A 13,207-nucleotide genomic window follows, 5' to 3' on the forward strand; every position below is an offset into this window, starting at 1 on the left:
TGGATCCATAGGGTTTGACATCCCCACTCGGGCTAGTCGCGCTAGCATTTAACGGGTGTTTGATACTTCGAGGACATACGCACTAGCCAAGTGTACTTTTAGGGGGTATTACTATTACGTTAAGTTAGTTACCGGGTGCCCACGGATAAGCATATACTTTTCATACTGTTTTGAATACGATAAATCGTGGTCTACATTACTTTACTGATTATAAACTGTAGCTCACCAACATTCGTGTTGACTTTTAAGCATGTATTTCTCAGGTGCCTAGACGATGTTGCTTCCCATTGTTAGACTTGCTGTCTTGGTGTTATAGACTTGCTGTTATGGACCTGTTGTGTTAGATTTCCGCTGCATTACTTAGAGATGTCTCAATCATGGAACTTTTATCTTGTATTTGTAACTTATGTTATTTTCAAATAATGAATTTGTAACGACATTTGTGTCACGTTATCTTTTGTAAACGCTATCTTTTATGAATGCAAAACTGGTTTTCAAACAACATGTAGTATTTGACCGTGTAAAGATCCTGTTGTTGACGAATCGTACACGATGGTTATGTACGAAGCATCACATTTGGTATCAGAGCATTGGTTGTAGGGAATTAGGTTGCATTAGTGAGTCTAGACCAGACCGAGTAGGATTCACTAATAGGACTAATCTACAACTTGCTTGTTTACCTGTTTCTGCGAAACTGCTGCATGTTATTGCTTACTTATACTGCCGTATGATCTTGCTGCATGCTACTGTTTACCCTTACTGCTATGTGAACTTGCTGTATGCTATTGCTTATCCTCGTTACCGCATGCTACTGTCTGCTTTCGATTGCCTGTTACTTTGTTTAGTACTGTTGTTATTGCCATGCTATGTACTGCGGTAGACGATCTAGGTTGCTGTAGTGCCTGATTACGTGCTTGCTATATGTCTTACTGACATGGAAAAAGTTATTTTTCCTTGTTCAGATGACAGACATGCTGCCCATGACCTTTGACTTTGAGAGTGACTCAGAGACGACTGTTGCCTCGCCTACTATTGCTGCTGACTCACCGCTACCCTTCGACGACTCTGGCGATTCACCTTCTAGTGGACTCGTGCTTGACCTGATGGACGTCTCAGACGGAGACGAGCATCCCGAGATGATTCCAGCACCACCCAGCCCTAGACTCCCGGAGCCACAACACCATTCCGGTGATGCTGTAATTCCTGGGGGAAATGGAGACGGTCCTTTCCGTAACGAGCATGGACATTGGGCTAGACGCACCGCTGATGGACGTGTTGTACAGATTTCACCAGGCAGATATCAACTTATGACCACCGGCCAGATGCTTTCTCCCGCCCGCGATGATCCTGCATTTCCTTCCGATGATTCAGACGATTCATCATCCGACGACTCCAGCGAGGAGGATCTCGAGGAGGATTCTGAGGAGGACCCTGAGGAGGAGCCCGTGCAGCCACCCTCTTCCCCGTCGAAGAAGCGGTATCGTTTCGATGGTACCGTTATCCCAGGGATTAACGGAGGAAGACCGTTCGTGGATGCACGTGGACTGTTGGTTAGAGTCTTCGCCCGCAAGCGGGTGGTGCCCTATCCCGCCGATCCATTCGTGCGTAAGACCACCCGCACTGTTCCGTCTACGTCTGCACCACATGCACCATCTGCACCACCTGCCCCACCAGCATCCCCCGTCGTCGAGGAACTGACGAGGGAAGTGCATACCCTCCGTGCTCGGGTAACTGAGCTCGAGGATCAGATGTCCCACCTGATGGACATCATTTACCCACCATCACCATAGGGCTATCGTATTAGATTTCGTTATGTAATCTCGTTGGTAGTTTCATGTTTTACTCATGTATTGTACGAACCTTATGAAGGTGTATGCAACTTTCTTATTAATGAATGGAACTTAATGTTGTTTAATTATTATACGGTGTTCTATTTAAGTTATTACCTGATGGTTTTCGTGCAATCTGTAACTAGCTAGCCATGCTTAGTTAACGTGTATTGTGATGTTTCCCGATTGATTACCTTATGCTATAGCATTATGAATTGTTGAATGCGAAAATTTTGACTTAAGTTGAAATTTTTGTTTAGAAGATCAATGGCGAACGGAAGAGTTCCAAGGGACTTGCCCACGGCAGCTCAGATTGAGGAGATGATAGCTGCTCGAGTAGCCGCAGCTATGGCGAATGCCAACCCTACTCCAGCTCCACCGGCCAACCCAGCTGTTCAGAACGGCGGTACCTATAAGGAATTCCAGAGCTGCAAGCCCCACAATTTCAGTGATACTGAAGGGCCAGTTGGGCTGACGAGATGGTTTGAGAAGTTGGAATCTGTGTTTCGTGTGAGTAACTGCTCCGAGGGGAATAAGACTAAGTTCGCATCCTGCACTTTGTCGAATGGCCCATTAACTTGGTGGAACACACTCGCCCAGGCCAAGGAAATTGACGAGGCTTATGCTACACCTTGGGAGGAGTTTAAGAGTGCTATGATCGAGGAGTATTGCCCCCAAATCGAAATTCAGAAGATGGAAGCAGAGTTTTGGGAACTGAAAGTTGTAGGGACCGATCTTGATGGCTATAACCGAAGGTACTTGGAGTTAGCTTTGATGTGCCCCACGATGGTTACTCCTGAATTTAAGCGAATGGAACGATATTTGTGGGGACTTCTGTAACACCCTAGGCAAATCCCACATTGCCCACACACATGAGTGATCATGGGATTATAATGTAATACTCACGCTTAAATGACACAACGCGTTTTGGGATCACAGGCAGAGCAGATGTACGAGTACGTTGCAGTTAAGCGTGCTCGGGCGAGAGCACTACCGGGATGGGTGACCTCCTGGGAAAGTTCTTCTCGTGTGTGGTCGCCAAGAAAAAGCCGTGCGCCTGCGGGCAAAGCGGACAATATTGTGGTCCTGTTAAGCTGGGGTGTTACAGAATGGTATCAGAGCCACTCATGTGCCGTTGGGGGTGGTGGGGCAAACCTCATCGAGGACGATGAGTCCCTAAAGGGGGGGTGAATGTAACACCCTAGGCAAATCCCACATTGCCCACACACATGAGTGATCATGGGATTATAATGTAATACTCACGCTTAAATGACACAACGCGTTTTGGGATCACAGGCAGAGCAGATGTACGAGTACGTTGCAGTTAAGCGTGCTCGGGCGAGAGCACTACCGGGATGGGTGACCTCCTGGGAAAGTTCTTCTCGTGTGTGGTCGCCAAGAAAAAGCCGTGCGCCTGCGGGCAAAGCGGACAATATTGTGGTCCTGTTAAGCTGGGGTGTTACAACTTCCTAAGGACATTCAAGGAAATGTCACTTCATCGAAACCAGCGAATGTCCCAGAAGCTATGCGTATGACGCACACCCTGATGAATCAAATTACCCGCCAAGAGCCAGAAAAGGCGAAATCTGAATCGGGAGCTAGTAATGGGAAGCATAAGTGGGACGGAAGCAAGGGAAAAGGTTTTGACCAGAACCCGACTAAGAGGTTAGAGAATTTCAAAGTGAACAACGATTGGAGGAACCCGAACCCGAACCCTAGCTCGAACCCTAACTTCAAGGGTAGCCTTCTGCAGTGCAAGAGATGTTATAAGCATCATACTGGGTACTGCAACGTGGTTTGTGAAAAGTGTAAGAGGACTGGACACATCGGCAAGGATTGTAAGATCACCGCCCCAGCTGTGAGGACAAACCCGATTGGACCCAGGAAGTGCTTTGAGTGCGGCCAGCAGGACCACTTCAAAAATGAATGTCCAAACAAGAAGAAGGATGGCGGGCCAACACGTAAAAGAGTCTTCAACATGAACGCCCGAGATGCCCATGAGGATACTGACTTGGTCACATGTACATTCACTATCAACAATCTATTAGCTTCTGTCTCTTGTTTGATACTGATGCCGATAGGAGTTATGTAGATAGACACTTTTGTTCTAAGATAGATTGGTCGTTAGTACCTTTGGAGGAGAGTATACTTGTTGAGGTAGCCAATGGAAAACTTGAGAAAGTTGACCAAATTGGCCGAGGAGGTATAATAAACTTAGCTGGTGTAGCTTTCGAGATTGAATTGATACCCATCAAGGTGGGAAGCTTTGATGTGATTGTCGGTATGGACTGGTTGTCCAAGGTAAGAGCCGAAGTTATATGTGGTGAGAAGATTCTCCGTATACCATGCGAAGATGGTGAGCCTCTGATTGTTTACGGAGATAGGTGTAGTCCGAAGTTGAACTGATGTTAAAGCATAGGGGTACGAAATAGTTATATTTTTATTGCGAAATACTATTAAATATGATACAATTTTACACAAGTTATTTATTTATTTATAGAATGGATATACCTAAACCTTGCTACAACACTTATAGGCAGTGTACCTAATCGTAGAGTAGTGTAGTTTTTAGTAAGTCCGGTTCGTTCCACAGGGAGCTGGCTAAGTTTAACGCTATATTTTAAAAACTATATTTGTATAAAATATATATAATTATATATAGTAATATTATTATAAAAGGAGGTTTTTACCGTTTAATGACCGGTTTGTCGATTTTAAATAAAGCGTAAAGATAAATGACGATAATATAAATGACAGAATTTAAATTGCGATAAAGTAAATTGCAGTAATTAAAATGACAGTAAATAAAGGTACGATGAAATATGAAATAAAAGTATTATGCTTATTTAAACTTTCGTAATCATGATGTTTGACGTTTTGATTTTAATTTATTACTCTGGGTTAATTGTCCTTTGTCCTGGATTATTTGATACCTATTTGGTTTTTGTCCATAATAGTCCATTGTTCATAATTATAAAATGTTCGTCAAATTAACCTTATTACCGAAGTCAAATATTTCAACTAATTAGGGATTCGAACTGTAACAAGGTTTTAATACTTTGTTAACAATTACACCAATTATCCTTGTATGTAATCCACCCCTGTTTTAATGAGATATGAATATTAATTTACCCACTTGATCAGAATGAATAATCAATTACCCAACCCAAATAATTAATTAAATGATCGTAAAAGATGTCGTATAAACGTCACTAAATAGAACATACATAATCATTTTAATAATTATTAGATTAACTAATTTGAAGATAGGTTTGACAGGTTCCAATGAGTTGTCGCTCAATTAGACAATATCCCCTATCTTATTAATAGTCATAGTCCAATGTCCACAAGTGTCGGTCTTTTGTCCAAACCTTAATTATGGTACAAAATCTAATAACCGCGTCTTAATATTTAGTCTAACATCACGATTACTTTGGCTCAAATAAGCATAATAATAACTTAGTTACGAGACATTAATTTAAAAAGGAAGAACATAACTTACAGTGGTGATTAATCGCGTAGCGTTGCACGGACAGAATTTCGACTTAAAACCCGTAAAACATTCTTAAAATAACCTTATTATTATTAATTTAAAATTAAACTTTAAATTATAAATATATATATATATATATATATATATATATATATATATATATATTTACGTTACATATGAAGGAAAAGAAAAAGGTGTGTTTTACTCGTCGAAAAATGCTGAATTTATAGGACCTGGCCAGTTTTCTGGCTTCATGCGATCGCATGAAAAATGGTCTTCCTGGCCATGCGATCGCATGGCCAGCTGGATCAGGCCACGTACTTTTGTTTTCTAGTTTTACCGACATTTTATTATATAATATAATATATATATATATATATATATATATATATATATATATATATATATATATATATATATATAATTTTAAGAATTATTTATATATTATATTATATTATATTTATGTGCATAGTTGACTTGTAATTTTAGCTCCGTTGCGTCACGCGTTGAGAGTTGACTCTGGTCCCGGTTCCGGATTTTCAAACGTCCTTGCGTACTATTAAATTTCTTGTACTTTGCGTTTTGCGGCTCGTACTCTTGTAACTTTTAGACGTTTCTTATCAATAAATTGAACCACTTGGATTGTACTTTGTACTTTTGAGCTTTTTGGTCATCTGCGTCTTCAAATCGTCGTTTTCTTCTTTTGTCTTCGCACTTATTTATTTAAACGAATATTACATAAAAATAGAACAATTACAACTAAAAGCTTTACATATTGGAAGGATATTGTGCCTAAATATATGTTCATTTGGAGCACTATCAAATATCCCCACACTTGAGCGTTGCTTGTCCTCAAGCAATACATAACTTAAAATAAAATCACACTTCACTCGAATCACTTTTTTTTTTATTCTCACACTTTATACATAAGTGATTTTGATACAGCGGTATAAACAATGATAGTAACAATGTGGTTTACAGTCCCACATGACTATGAAAATTTAGATCCTTTAAAGAAATTGGATCTTTATGAAAACATTTGATCTTTTGAAAATTCATTCTAGCTTTTACCCTAGATAAGTTTTCCGGAATAACCCTTCACCGGTGTTTGCAAAATGTTTTTGTGGGTTTAGTGAGTTTCAGATTTTAAAATTTTAGTTCAAAACTTGCGGTTTTGTGTCACCCACTTGCTAACCTTGTATTAGAAAAGCAACACGTCCAGTATACTTGTTCCGTATATTACCTTTCGATAAACTACCGTCCGGTTGTAAAGGAAAGCGTTGAATAAACAACTGTTAAGGCAATGTCTAATGACATGCAGATGTTCATGGTCCACAACGTGTCGGATGCAATTACTATCCTTTGTAGGAGAAATAGTAAAGATCACCCTAAAATTTTTCGGTCTGGCACAAGGTCCTGTCTTCGACCATACTATGCAACCACCGTTCTTACGGTTGACACCCGATTTGGTTCAGGTGACCTAATGAATTCTAGTGAATTCTCAGGATTTTACGTTCAATGGTAATGAACTTAATGAAAATAGGTTTTCAGAAAACAAATCGGTTTTATTTTGATCAAAATATTTTCTCGTTCAAGCTCGAGTTTAGATATCATCGAATTCCATGAGTTTGTAATTCTCAATCTTTAAGGTCAATCTCAAGGATTGAGTAATATCAGTCTTAAAAGCTGATTTTTAATCTTTAAGGAGATTATCCTTTCTAGGGGTCTGATTCATTAGTCTTATCAAACTAATTTGCACGGCGCCCTCCCCATTTTACGAGACAGATCCTCTCATGGTTAGGATAAGTCTGACCACTTGGCGACCCTGTTTGATGATGAGGTCCGTGGATTTCCAGTTGATTTTCGATAAAACTTTTCAAGGTTTTTCGTAGACTCTACAACTGGTCTGGATGACAACTTCCTGACCTAAATCAACAAGAGCATTTCTTTCTCGGAAGACTTTACTTCCTTTTAATGATGGAATTGATTCATCGTGTAGATCCATCTTTTCTTTTCTTTCATCGGGTAAAATAGTTAATTTAGTCCAAAACAAAAGCACTTGCAATAACCTTGTACAAACATATGTGATATGTGTTTTGAATAACTTGGTAAATTCTTCCCACACTTAGCTTTTATTTATTTTTTTCTTTGCATTTTTATTCTCCTCTATTCCATTTTAAATGAATTCTGATGTTTTGGGTTGTTTCTCCATTTATGTTCTCTCCGAGGTAACAATAATTTCGGTAATAAAACCTAGTTTTATCGTTCATAAATATGTATAAACATGATTTTGAATTCATTTTATTGAATATTTTTCAAATTTTCACAAAATTTGGCAAATAAACTAAGTGTAAACCCGAGAGAATTTATAACCCTTCCCCACACTTGAGATCTTGCAATGCCCTCATTTGCATGAAATCAGACTATAATTATAAATTTATGAGGGTGATTAGTGTAGAAAAGTGATTAAAATTACCGAGTTTACAAACATATTATTTTATATTACATTTGATATTTTGCGTCTTGTCGTCAAAATTAGTAGCTTTTGCTGAACTTAATGTCAGTCTTTGAAAGTGCTTTGTTTTACCATGTTTTGTACATAAGATAAACTACAAACATATATAATATATAAATATATATATATATATATATATATATATATATATATATATTTTAAAACCTTTATTTATTAAAACAATTTAAATAAATAATTTTTTAAAATTTTGTTTCCTTTTACTTTAGGTAGTTTCGGTATGTTTACCTAGTCCGTCCCTCGACAAAATTTAAAATTTGTCGTTAAAGCGATTGTTTTAAAAGCAAAGACTTTTGGGTTTTTTTTTTAATTTTTTTTTTTGGTATACTTTAGATCAAAAAAATTAAAAATAATGATAACAAAATTTTTCGCACCGCCTTCGGGTAAAGCAATTTCGGTTCCATGACCTAGTCTTCAACTTACGATGAATTTTAGAAATCATTTTTTTAAACTTAATGAAATAAAGTAGATTTTGTTTTTAAAATCACACAAACTTAAATTTAAAAATGCATATTATTTTCATACAAAACCTACAAAAAAAAATCAGAATGGGGGGAAAAAACTAGTTCTTTAGTGTCTGCTAGTGGAAAAGACTAATCGGATTCCATTCTCGGAACTACATGAGAACAGAACAACTAACTCTAGACATCATTTTCTTTTTTAGAACATCTGAATCTCCCCACACTTAGGTAGCTGTGGTGTCAAATTTGTGATTAACTTCATTTTCAATTTCTTTTGGACTATAATCAACTTGCATATCTGTGACTTTTGCTTTAAGCCATTGGTCGGATTCCTGTGTAATATCCACAAATTCAACTAGCTTTGCCTTTTCTTTAGGCGATAGATTGGATACTAACCGGTTACATAACTTAAAGTTTCCCTTGGTTCTAGCATCGCGAATCCGTTTAATAAGTTTCTTCATTGAACTATTAATAACGGGGTCATTTAATTTCGCATCAACAACGGGGTTCTTTGTTATCAGGTCATCATTAGGTTTTACTTCATCTTCCCCACACTTAGGCGTTTTATTATTGTTAAGCACTACCGTTGGAGTTGATAAAACAATATGCTTCTCATCTATCGTTTTTATCGGTTCAACGGTTTTGGTTGGTTGAGATTTAGACTTTCGACTCACAAAGGTGATCGATTTTTCACCATCACTAAGTGTCATTCTACCCTCTCTTACATTGATAAACGCCTCAGTGGACGCTAAGAATGGTCGACCTAAAATTAGAGGAATGTTTGAGTCCTCTTCTATGTCAATGACAATAAATTCGACTAAAAAGGTTAAATTACCCACTTGAACGGGTAGGTTGTCAGCGATTCCAACTGGGTGCCTAATGGTTTGATCAAAGAGTCTAACACTCATCTCTGTTGGACTTAACTCACCTACTCCTAATCTCTTATATAATGAAAGAGGCATAACACTCACACTCGCACCTAAATCTGCTAGTGCATCATACATGACACAATCACTAGGTAGACAAGGAACAATAAATTCACCCGGATCACCCAACCTGGGTGGAACTTTTGGTGGAACTGTCTTCACCAGGTTTATTTTTACGATTTTTGTTTCTTGCACTTTTTTATTCTTCTTCTTCTTTCCAGAGGTATCACAAACTTTATTACCTATCACTTGCTCATACTCAACTCCTTTTCTTGAAAACGGGATGGGTGGTCTGTATGGTGCCACCACTGGCTTTACATACTCGGGTAGTGGTGATGGCGTAACTTCTTCATTGTTACTCATATCAAAAACCTTCTCATCTTAACTTTTTCAGAATTTGTTGACACCATATTAACATTCTCATTCCGAGGATTTACTTCAGTATTACTAGGTAGCTTTCCGTGTTCCCTCTTACTCATCAAGCAAGCAAGAGTACCTACGTGTTTTTCTAGATTCAAAATGGAAGCTTGTTGAGCTCTTAATGACTGATCAAACCTCTCATTTGTTTGGGTTTGAGATGTAATAAATTGTGTTTAAGATTCCATTAGATTTGCCATCATTTCTTCCAGATTTGGCTTTTTCTTTTCGGTTTGTTGTGGTGGTTTATACAAGCTAGGTCTTTGTTGATTGAAAGTGTTGTTTTGAGTTGGTTGGTTATTCGGACCTTGTTGGTTGTACGAGTTATTGTTAGGTCCATTTGAATTGTAAAGAATGTTTTGATTTTGATTGAAGTTTGGCCTTGGCGGTTGATAATTATTTAGATAATTATTTCCCGGCCTTTGGTTCATGTAGGAAACATTCTCACGTTCTTCCATCGTTTGTTCATTATGACAATCTTTCGTTAAGTGTGGTCCACCGCATTGCTCACAACTGATTCGTATTGCGTGAATATCTTTATTCATCTTTTCCATTCGTCTCTCGAAAGCATCTATTTTTCGGAAACGGAATCAAAATCATGGCTAGAATCGGCTCTAGCCGCTTTAGATGAACGAAAGATATCTTTTTCTTGGTGCCACTCATGCGAGTGGGAGGCTGTATTATTAATGATTTTGTAAGCTTTAGTTGCGGTTTTCTTTATAATGGAACCACCAGCTGTTATGTCGATGTCTTTTCGTGTAGCAACGTCGCATCCTTGGTAGAATATTTGTACTATTTGATAAGTGTCTAAACTGTGCTGAGGACATCCTCTCAACAACTTTTCGAATCTTGTCCACGCCTCATATAGAGTTTCATTTTGCTTTTGCGTGAATGTAACAATTTCTCCTTGAAGTCTCACGGCTTTGGATGCCGGAAAGAATTGTTTAAGAAAATTTTCAACTAAAACATCCCATGTATCAATCGCCCCTTCAGGTAACGATTCTAACCAATCTTTGGCTTCTTCCTTTAAAGTCCAGGGAAATAACATGAGATAGATCTGTTCATCCTCAACTTCTCTGATTTTGAATAGAGTACAGATCCTATTAAAGGTTCGAAGATGTTCGTTTGGATCTTCTTTTGGCGTACCACTATATTGGCATTGATTAGTTACCATGTGTAGGATTTGTCCTTTGATTTCATAATCTGGCACATTAATGTCTGGCTTAATAATGGCGTGACCTTGGCCCGTGCGTGTAGCTCTCATTCGATCTTCCATACTTAGAGGTTCAGTCACTTCCATAATTGAATTTGTTGAATCCGAATCACTAGAAGATTCTGATTTAACGATTTGTGGTTCATGAGGAATGATTAGTGTTTCAGGATCTTGGAACTGTCCTTGAATATCCTTCGGATTCTCAATTGTGAGGTCGGGTTCAAAAAATGGATTATTGGAAATTTGAATTGGAGTACTTGGTCGACTAGATGACGATTCTAGAGAAAAATTAACGGCGACAATATTGGCTAGATGTCTTGATCGAGTTACGGGTGGTGAACGTATGAAAGGTGGTGAACGTTTTGCTCGGTGCATTCACTGAATATCCTATTAGTTATAAAGATAAAAATTATATAAGTTATCAAATTAATAGACTTTTTTGATTTTACCCACATTTCGAATAGCCGATAGATGCAGCAGGTAGCCAGGACCCTTTAAATCGGAAGCCCACAACTCGCCACTAACAAATCCAACTATTACTACGAACCAGAAAATTTTGGATGTCTATCAATTTAACCGCTTAAAATAATTTTTCGTTTTGAAATTTTAGAGAAGAAATAGAAAAAAATCTAAGTCCTAAAAACTAGAGTGTCGAGAAATAAGAAAGAAAAAGAGTGCGTCGAAAAATGTCGAAAAATAAATGGTCGAAAAATAATAAAAAGAACGAAAAACGTCAAAACTTAAAAGTCTAAAAACTAAATCTAAAAAGTTGCGCCTAAAGGTATTAAAGCTTAAAAGGAAATCTATATCCAAAACGGCAATAACTTAAAAGGCACTAAAATATATAAACGGCGTCGCAAAATTCTAAAGCGCCTAAATCTTAATCTAAAGAAAAAGCACTTAAGGGATTTTACGGCAAAGTCTTAAAATCTAGAAATAAAAATTAACTACGGCAAAATACTAAATTAAAACTAATTACGAACGAAAAATTATAAAATTGCGTTATAACTAAGAAAAAGATACAAAATATAAAATAAGCTTAAAGTTATAAAAATACAATTTTATAAAAATATTATTTTTATATTATTTATTTTATAAAAGTATCAATTTAAAAATAATATATAAACTTAATATTACAATTTTAAAATAAAAACTAGAATTAAAAACTAATTAATAAACTTAAACCCTAAATAATAATAATAATAATAATAATAATAAATTAAAAACCTACCAGCAATAAATGCGTCAAAGGATCAGCCTGTCAGACGCTCATGCGATCGCATGAATATTAGGCCATGGGCTCATGCGATCGCATGGCCCAATATTCCAGAACTGATTTGGGCTTTTTAAACTGACTCGGCCCGTTTTTAATTTATTTATTTTTATTTGATTTTTTTATTTTCTGATTTATATTTATATAAAATATAAAGAAAACTTTATATTTAAAATTCTAAAAATAAAAATATTTTTTAATTTTATATATCTTAAAAATATATATATATATTTAAACACTTATAATTATAGATATATATATATATATATATATATATATATATATATATATATATATATATATATATATATATATATATATATATATATATATATATATATATATATATATATATATAGTAATTTTATTTTTTTATATGTTTTTATACAAAATATTTTTACAAAATATTTTTACAAAATTAGAGATAAAAAATATAGCGTAAAAATATAGCGTTTCGCCGGGTCCCCGGCAGCGGCGCCAAAAACTTGATGTTAAAGCAGAGGGGTACGAAATAGTTATATTTTTATTGCGAAATACTATTAAATACGATACAATTTTACACAAGTTATTTATTTAATTATAGAATGGATATACCTAAACGTTGCTACAACACTTATAGGCAGTGTACCTAATCATAGAGTAGTGTAGTTTTTAGTAAGTCCCGTTCGTTCCACAGGGAGCTGGCTAAGTTTAACGCTATATTTTAAAAACTATATTTGTATAAAATATATATAATTATATATAGTAATATTATTATAAAAGGGGGTTTTTACCGTTTGATGACCGGTTTGTCGATTTTAAATAAAGCGTAAAGATAAATGACGATAATATAAATGACAGAATTTAAATTGCGATAAAGTAAATTGTAGTAATTAAAATGACAGTAAATAAAGGTACGATGAAATATGAAATAAAAGTATTATGCTTATTTAAACTTCCATAATCATGATGTTTGACGTTTTGATTTTAATTTATTACTCTGGGTTAATTGTCCTTTGTCCTGGATTATTTGATACATATTTGGTTTTTGTCCATAATAGTCCATTGGTCATAATTATAAAA

Source organism: Rutidosis leptorrhynchoides, chromosome 6 (genome assembly GCF_046630445.1).
Source record: "Rutidosis leptorrhynchoides isolate AG116_Rl617_1_P2 chromosome 6, CSIRO_AGI_Rlap_v1, whole genome shotgun sequence".
Lineage (NCBI taxonomy): Eukaryota > Viridiplantae > Streptophyta > Magnoliopsida > Asterales > Asteraceae > Rutidosis > Rutidosis leptorrhynchoides.